We start from the raw sequence: 8,022 nt of genomic DNA, 5'->3' as shown, positions 1-8,022 counted from the left end.
AGACCCTATAGGAGAGAGTAGAACTGCCCAATAGGGTTTCCAAGGAGCAGCTGCCAGATTTGAACTGACAACATTTTGGATAGCAGCCAAACTCTTAACTGCTAGGCCACCAGGATTTCTGTTCTTGTACAGTGCAAATTAATAATGCACAAATATAGTTTAGGGAGCACAAAGCCTGGCACTTAATGATTTGAAATAGATGTTATGTGTAGTTTTTATTGTTATTATTGTTATTGTTAGATTGCTTTGAGTAATTTTATTCTTTTTTTGTTTCTTTTTTTTTTTGATTTCAACATCAGGGTCACATTCTAAATGACTGAAGGGTCTTATAGCCAAAAAAGAAATAGCATTTGAAGTATACTTTTCTGTATGTAAATTAGGTGTTTGTGGTGGTGTAGTGGGTAAGTGCTTCACTGCTAAGTGAAAGTTTGGCAGTTCAAAGCCGTCAACCAGTCTGTAGGAGAAACATGTGGCAGTTCGCTTCTGTAAAGACATAGCCTTAGGAACCCTATGAGGCTGTTCCACTCTGTTCTATAAGGTCACTAGTAGTTGGAATCAACTTGATGGCAAAGAGTTTGTTTTTTTGGTTTTGGTGTCTGCAAAATACTGGACCACCTAATATTTAACTGTATCTTTAACAGAACAAATCATGTTTTTCCACAAACATGGCTCTCCCCCTCCCCAATTTTTTTTTCTTTTGAAGGCACTTTATTCCCTACATCAAATGTTCCAGATAAGTTGATCCCATTGTGTTGCACCAACTAGCCCATATCTTTTGTGTCATACCATGAAATCAAAATGACAAGTTTTATAACAAGGTAAGCTCACCCTGGAAAATCTCATAGCAACACTCCCTTTGATGAAAATATTTCCTGTCTGGTTTCTACACTCCATGTTCCTCAGTGCACCATTTACCAGGCATTTGTGCAATTAGCTGTGTGGAGGGAGAATATTCATATGTATCTAGTGTGTTTGGTTTTTGTTAGTTCCCTTCTCTTTTAATATACAAATGATGGAAACATTAGAGTTGCTCTATTTCAGTGCATATATGTCAGAAAAATGGCTTCTGTAGAACAGCCCCCATTTTCTCCTGTTCCCCCCACCCCAGCACCTTGTCTGATTTAGCATTCATCCCAGAAAAGACTTATGTTAATGTACTAATGATGATTTTAATTTTCAACTTATTTTTTGAACAGAAATATTTTATAGACCTACTCACATAATAGCTTGTCAGTAAATACACTTTTGAGAAAATACACCTAATGTTAATGGTTTTAATGTCCCTTCTCACTTTCAAAAGTGTCATAATTTGGATAAGAAATGATGATGTCAGCTAATTCTCAAAGAGCTTCTGAGTTGATTTCAAGAGTATATCCCCATTTAACTTATTTGGAGGTGTAGTGTGTTAGGGGCAAAATTGCTTCTCAATATGGGCTCTCAGGGGCCACCAGCTACCTGGAGACTGACTGTTGGCACCAGAGATTTTTTCATCCTAGGTTTTATCATCCTGGGCAATGCAAAAATCAGGAAGGGGGAAAAAAACCTTCAATTTTATTTCTTTAAGAGATTTTGAAGCTCTTTCTTGGAAACATACAACCTTGTATTTCAGGAACACTTGAGAAGTTTCCTATCAGGTATTGACTGAAAACCTAACCAAACCCAGTGCTGTTCAGTTGATTCGACTCATAGTGAGTAACCGTATAGGACTGAGCATAACTGCCCCATCAGGTTCCCAAGGCTGTAATCTTTATGGAAGCAGACCGCCAAGTCTTTCTCCTGCGGAGCAGGTGGTTGGTTCGAACTGCCCACGCTTTGGTTAGCAGCCGAGCACTTAACTACTATGTCACCAAGGTTCCTTATCTGGTATAGTGTGCCCTCTAAAACATCCATCAGTTCTGCTATTTCTAAGGCAGAAAATATTTCCCTTCATATCAAGGTGATATATACTCCCTGGAATAACCATTTTCTGTATTGCTCTGGAGCTTGGATTCCCAGATTTTCAATATGTATATAATGTCTAAAAACTTTGTCATATTTTTATATGCACAGTATTATCATGTACTTATTTTTCTTTAATTTCATTAATTTGAACTAATTTTATATGAACAATATATTTTAATACAGTGTTTCACTACAACTTTAAGTAAAATTTCTACTTCCCATCTGTGTAAGATTTATAAATATGTGTATGCTTAAACCTTTATATATGCAAACACACATGTATGTGTGAGTCCATATGTATAAACAAAAATATGTTTATGTATATATACATATATTTTTAATTTCAAAAAGTTATTGCTGTCTTATCAAATATCATCATATTCGCTTCTTTAGACCATGAGTAAGAATCAAGTCTATGCCTTTTGCTATGCCATATCATCCCATCTTCCTGGCTTTCATAAACAATGGAAGAAATTAGGGCACAAAATTACTTCTGTTCTTTGTATACCTAACTGCTCATAATGTAACACTGTGCCGGGTAAGGTATAGTTAGTCAAGGATTTTAAAAATGCTCAAAAACATTTTCAACATTGACATCTGCATAGAGAAATTTTGTAACTCTCATTTCGTCATTAATCTCATTGCTAAAAGATGAGGTTTAGTCTCTTTCCATTTTTGTGCTCCAAATGCTACAGGACCCTGTCACAACTCATTACAGCTGATGGTTTTGCAGTAACTCTACCTGGATTAAGACTATCTGGTAAATACCTGCTTCCCTAAAAATATCAGATTCAACGTATGTAAAAAGCAATATGCTCAATTCTTCTCCAATCTTTTAGATAATCAAAGCTGGTCACTGATTTTACTTCTTTTTTTTTTTTTTTTTTTTTTTTTTTACAAAACTTCTTTAACAATGCTCAGTCTCATTTATCAGTAGGTATGTCTGATTACTATTTAAGGCATTACATAACTGCCACTTTCACTTAGCAATCAGTGGGCAAAGAGTGTAGTCACTTAGAAAAGAGGACAGAGAAGGAATCATTTCAGGTCTGCGTTTGATTTGAATGGATAGAGCTTTCAGGATACTTAGTTATTACAACTAGACCTAGTAGTAGGTAAAACATTTGGTTTAACTTACCTGTGCAGAGAGATCTGCTGAGATCCACGCCTAAGTTTACTCCATGAAGCATGCTGGAGAATTTTACAAAGATCTGAAGTCCCTGTAGACCTTCTCACTAAAATATGTTTGTTTCTAGGTCCCAATCCCTGAACATGAGGACTAGAATTCCCAGATGAAGGTCTGATTCCCCAGGGAAAGAAAAGACAAATTGAAGGTTCATTAGGCAAGGCTCCTCTCAAAATTTCACCCAGTGAAAATGTGGAGATAGCTTAGGGAATTGTTGAAATGATGACATTGAATGACAAACACATACAATAATTCCACCTTTTTTTTTTTTTAATGTACCCTTAAATTCTTGGGGCAGTACTCTTGGCCGCCGGCTGAAGAAAATTCAACAGTTGGAAAGCACAGGATTCTGGCTCCAGTGAACAAATTTAATGTGAATATTAGGGATAGAACTTAACACAAAGCCTCCCTTCTAGTGTCAAGAACAAGCCCTGGTGCACTTATTGTGAAAACCAGATGATATTTGCCAAATTCAAAATGTGAAATTTGTAGAGACTATCAATTTTATTAAAGTTATCAATGTATAAATCATATCTGGTATCACTTCTAGTTTTTTTCATTCAATTTATTTGAGTGAAAAATATATTTTCATATCAGCCTGCAATCTTCTTTCAAATAATGTATAGTTATTACTGCTAAATATAAATAAAAAAATTTCTTATTCCCTCTGGGGCATTTTCTAGTCCATAAGCTTTGTAATAGAAAGGGGCATGTCTGGATAGTTTACATTTCTATTACTAGTTTCTAAAATAATACTCAGGAAAGAGAAGGTGTCCAAAAATTATTTGGTAACTAACTCACTGACCAATGGAATGAATGAATGAATGAAATACCCATTCTGCACCATGAAATTAAATATCAGAAGAAGTCTGTCTTGGAAGAAATACAGCCAGAGTGCTTCTTGGAAGCAAGGATGTTGAGACGTTGTCTCACGTACTTTCCACATATTATCACCAGTGACCTTCCCCTAGTGAAGGACATGATGCTTGCTAAAGTAGAAGGTCAGCAAAGAAGAGGAAGACCCTCAACAAGATGGAATGACACGGTGGCTGGAACAATGAACTTAAACATAACAACTATTGTGAGGATGGCACAGGGCCACATGTACGACAGAACCTTCTGTTGTACACGTGGTTGCTATGAGTCAGAACTGACTCAATTGCACCTAGCAACCCAAACAACAAATTGCCCAATTCTCAAATATATGGAAAAAAAAAATATACTCTGAGATTTGCATTGTGCCCATGTCATTATAACTGACTCTTAAGGGAGTTATGAGAAAGTCTCTTATCCACCTGTTCCCATCCTCCAAATATAGCTTTCTCAATTCACTTTCAACATGAGAAATTTATGACATGAAGAACTGCTCAGGATGAAAACTCCCCTCAGTGAATGAGAGGAGAAAAGAAACCCCCAAACCTGGATATACAGGGTGTTGGAAGATCAACAGTACTGAAAGTTGAATGCATATGTCTGATTTATAGTTCTTCCAAGGATTGACGATCCCTGGACTTTTAATTGTGCTGATTTAAAACTCAGCCTTAATTAAAAATATATTTGGAGATGCTTCTAAGCCTTAGCCTCACTGCCTTATGAATAAGAACCTGGAACTGTCATACAAAGATAGACAGTAGGTGCCAGGCATGCTATTACTGCAGCAAAATGAGTATATTAAGTCAAGATGTCTAATATTTTATTTTGGCTTTGCCATCAACTTTCAATGGCAAATGTTACCACAGAGAAAAATGTGTACTTCCTCACCCCCATCACCTTGGCTACCTCTGACTGTAGCCCTTGTAGATATTTTCTGGCTTCCTGGCGGCAGTTTTCCACGTCAAGTGTTTTACTCCTTTGCCCCTGGGGCTTTTGTCAGTGCCTTGGGAGCTTGCTCAGACCATATGAAAGGCAATGTGGAAGTTCCCAGCATTTCATATATCGATGAGCAATTCTCAACTAATAAGTTACAAGAATCAGTGAATAAATACCCCAAATCCCCGGCTTTCCTGTCTTAGGACAATTCCGAGAAGGGTTTTGCAGGACATCTCAAAATATCTCAAGCAATTGACACAGTTGCTTACCACAGCAATCTGCTCTTTACACCATTAGATTTTCTCCCTTCTCTGTCTCTTATTCTCCATTTCCTCATTTATGATTCCTGGAATCTCCTGCCAAATAAACATATAATCTAGTCTTAAGCCCAGGGTCTGCTTATGGGAGCATTTAAACCCTGACAATCTCAGTTTCTTGTGTAATATTTTTGGATACAACCACAAATGAAATATTCTCATCACAAAGGACATTGTGTAAATGCATGAAAACAGGGTATGATGATACTATTGCATTGTTGAATAACAGGAATCCTTATCATAAAACTATTACTATTTGAGACATGAACACTCACTCAGCATCATTATCCTCAACTTGACCAATGGAGTCTTGGTCTAGATAACATTCTAGGCGAAGCTTTCAAACAATGCTTATCCGCCCTCAGAATATTCAATTTTTGGAAGCAAGATGGCTAGACTTTGTCTCACATACTTTGGACATATTATCAGACCAGATCAGTCCCTGGAGAAGGACATCATGTTTGGTAAAGTAGAGGGTCAACGAAAGAGAGGAAGAAGCTCAAGGAGATGCACTGACACAGTGACTGCAATGATGGGCTTAAGCACAGCAAGGATTGTGCGGATGGTACAGGACCGGGCAGTGTTTCTTTCTGTTCTACATAGAGTCTCTATGAGTGGGGACCAATTTGATGGCAACTAACACACGTACACAGAAAATTCCAGAATCAATATGGAAATCATAACAAATAGAAATGAAGTTTTTTGCTTTCCTCAAAGAACATAATAATGGTGGTAAAAACACATGATAACATAGTTAAGACGTTATCAGTAGATACGGTATAGTGTCTTGAGTCTGACTTTGCTGACTATACTCATGAGTATAATCTAAATTGAAACCAAGGGTCAAGAATAATGACTGGAGCTCATTGATAAACACGCAGACCAGTGCCATCTACTCACCTAAGGTGAGAAATAAGTTCTTGTTCCCCCAAGTGCTTCCTAATCATACTGTAATCATAAGAAGAATTTAGAATTGACTCTTTGGCACTGTTTTTTTTTTTTATTCTCCCCTTGAGATACTCCCCATGGAGCTTAAACATAAATTTTCATTAATCCTAAAGTATTTGAGAACAGGGAGCAATACCATCGGGTGTTTGTTAATTATCCAGGATACATTTGATTTCCCTATTGAGGAAACCTTTGATGTGCAATTCCCCAGCTTTCATTGTAATTTTTTTATTGCCTGCACTCAAAAACCTGGATTGAGGTACACTATTTGTTGAGTATATGCTTCAATTTTCCATAAATTACTGTAATATTCAGAATTTTCTACAGCAGCTTAATCCGTTTTATATCTGATGATGAAAGCAGAACTCTTTAAACATGTCTTATAATGTTTTTTTAAAGATGCAGAAGGAATTCAAATTATGAATATGTATGGCTAAAGTTACAAATTGATTTACTTATGTAAGCCTCACAATTCCTGGTTTTGAATTATGTCTGACTTTCCTGAAAATGTCATAGCTTTATTCCCAGACCCTGTCTTTACCTCATATGTCTTACCCACTATGCCTCACTCCACCACATCTTAGTAGCATTGTACATGTATAGATATGACTCCTACGAGTTTTAATTTTTTTTTGCTATAGGTTTCCAGAGAATTGTTACCTTTTAAGCGATGACATTTTTGATCTAATAATATTTTCACCCAAAACACACTAAATAAAATGTGCTAGGAAGTTGTGTTTAATGTTATGGTTTATTGCAAAGATAACAAAGTCTACACAATAGTTTTTAGTATGAGAATATCCTATGGAAAACTTTGAATTTTGTCATGATTAGCTGAACATCAATTTTTGCTTTGCATACTGGTGTTGAGAGAGAGGAGGAAAAAGGTAGAATGCTTTTATGTTTATTTCAGTCTGCTGTGGCACATGTGGCCTTTCAAAGCACCCTAGGCTTAATGCCTGTTTACTTCTCTGGGTTATAAATTTATTTTAAGAGCAAGACAACAATGGAGGAACAAAAAATGTGATAGATGGAGAAAATGGTGCCAAAGTTATATGAATGGAGAATATGGTATTAAAAAAAAAAAGTAAACTTATAATAAAATGTCTAGCCCTTGGACAAAAGGTGGGTGTACCAAGGAGAATGATCAGGTTTTCTATCATCTCATCTCGCAAGCAATGGTTCTTATATATCTCCACCACCCTTTATCAGGCTTTCTCTTTCTTGTTTAGAGACTATGATGTTGTTGTTAATTGACATCAAGTCAATTCTAACTCTTGACATCCCCATGTGTACATAGTAGAACTTTTTCATGTGGTTTTAATGGCTGTAATCTTAAGGGAAAAAAATCAGCAGGCATTTTCTTCTTTGGTACCACAGGGAGTTCAATATACAAAGCTTTAGATTAGGGCAAATATTTTGTACCATCTAGCTATCTTATTTAGACAGAATAAGAAACAAATCTTTTAATAACTTGTATTCTATTTATAATACATGTTTTTTTTTACCTTCAAATTGTTGTTTATTACAAATGTAAGTTTTTAAAAATTTTTTATTGTGCTTTAAGTGAATGTTTACAAATCAAAAAAATATGGAACACTCCACAAATTTGAGTGTCGTCCTCGCCCAGGGGCCATGCTAATATTCTCTCTATCGTTCCAATTTTAGTGTATGTGTTGCCTAAGTGAGCACTGTTTTTTTTTTCATTGCATTTTTGAAGCATTTTCTATCTAGGAATAGTGGGTATTTTTAATTGGGATAAAAATGCATCGATATTTTCCCCTTTGAGATTAATAGTTTTTCTTTTTCTTCTTCTTCTTT

General features: G+C 36.0%; 1 non-coding gene across 1 annotated transcript; it reads right to left on the bottom strand.

The window, feature by feature from the left end:
- Positions 1–7,786: 7,786 nt before the first annotated feature.
- Positions 7,787–7,893, bottom strand: LOC126081320 (U6 spliceosomal RNA). The gene has a single exon (XR_007518366.1). It is a non-coding gene; the product is annotated as a U6 spliceosomal RNA (small nuclear RNA).
- Between the last annotated feature and the right edge of the window lie 129 nt (positions 7,894–8,022).

This window comes from Elephas maximus, chromosome 7 (assembly GCF_024166365.1).
Source record: "Elephas maximus indicus isolate mEleMax1 chromosome 7, mEleMax1 primary haplotype, whole genome shotgun sequence".
NCBI lineage: Eukaryota > Metazoa > Chordata > Mammalia > Proboscidea > Elephantidae > Elephas > Elephas maximus.
The sequence above is the reverse complement of the archived record's forward strand: the minus strand, read 5'-3'. Positions and strand labels throughout refer to the sequence as shown.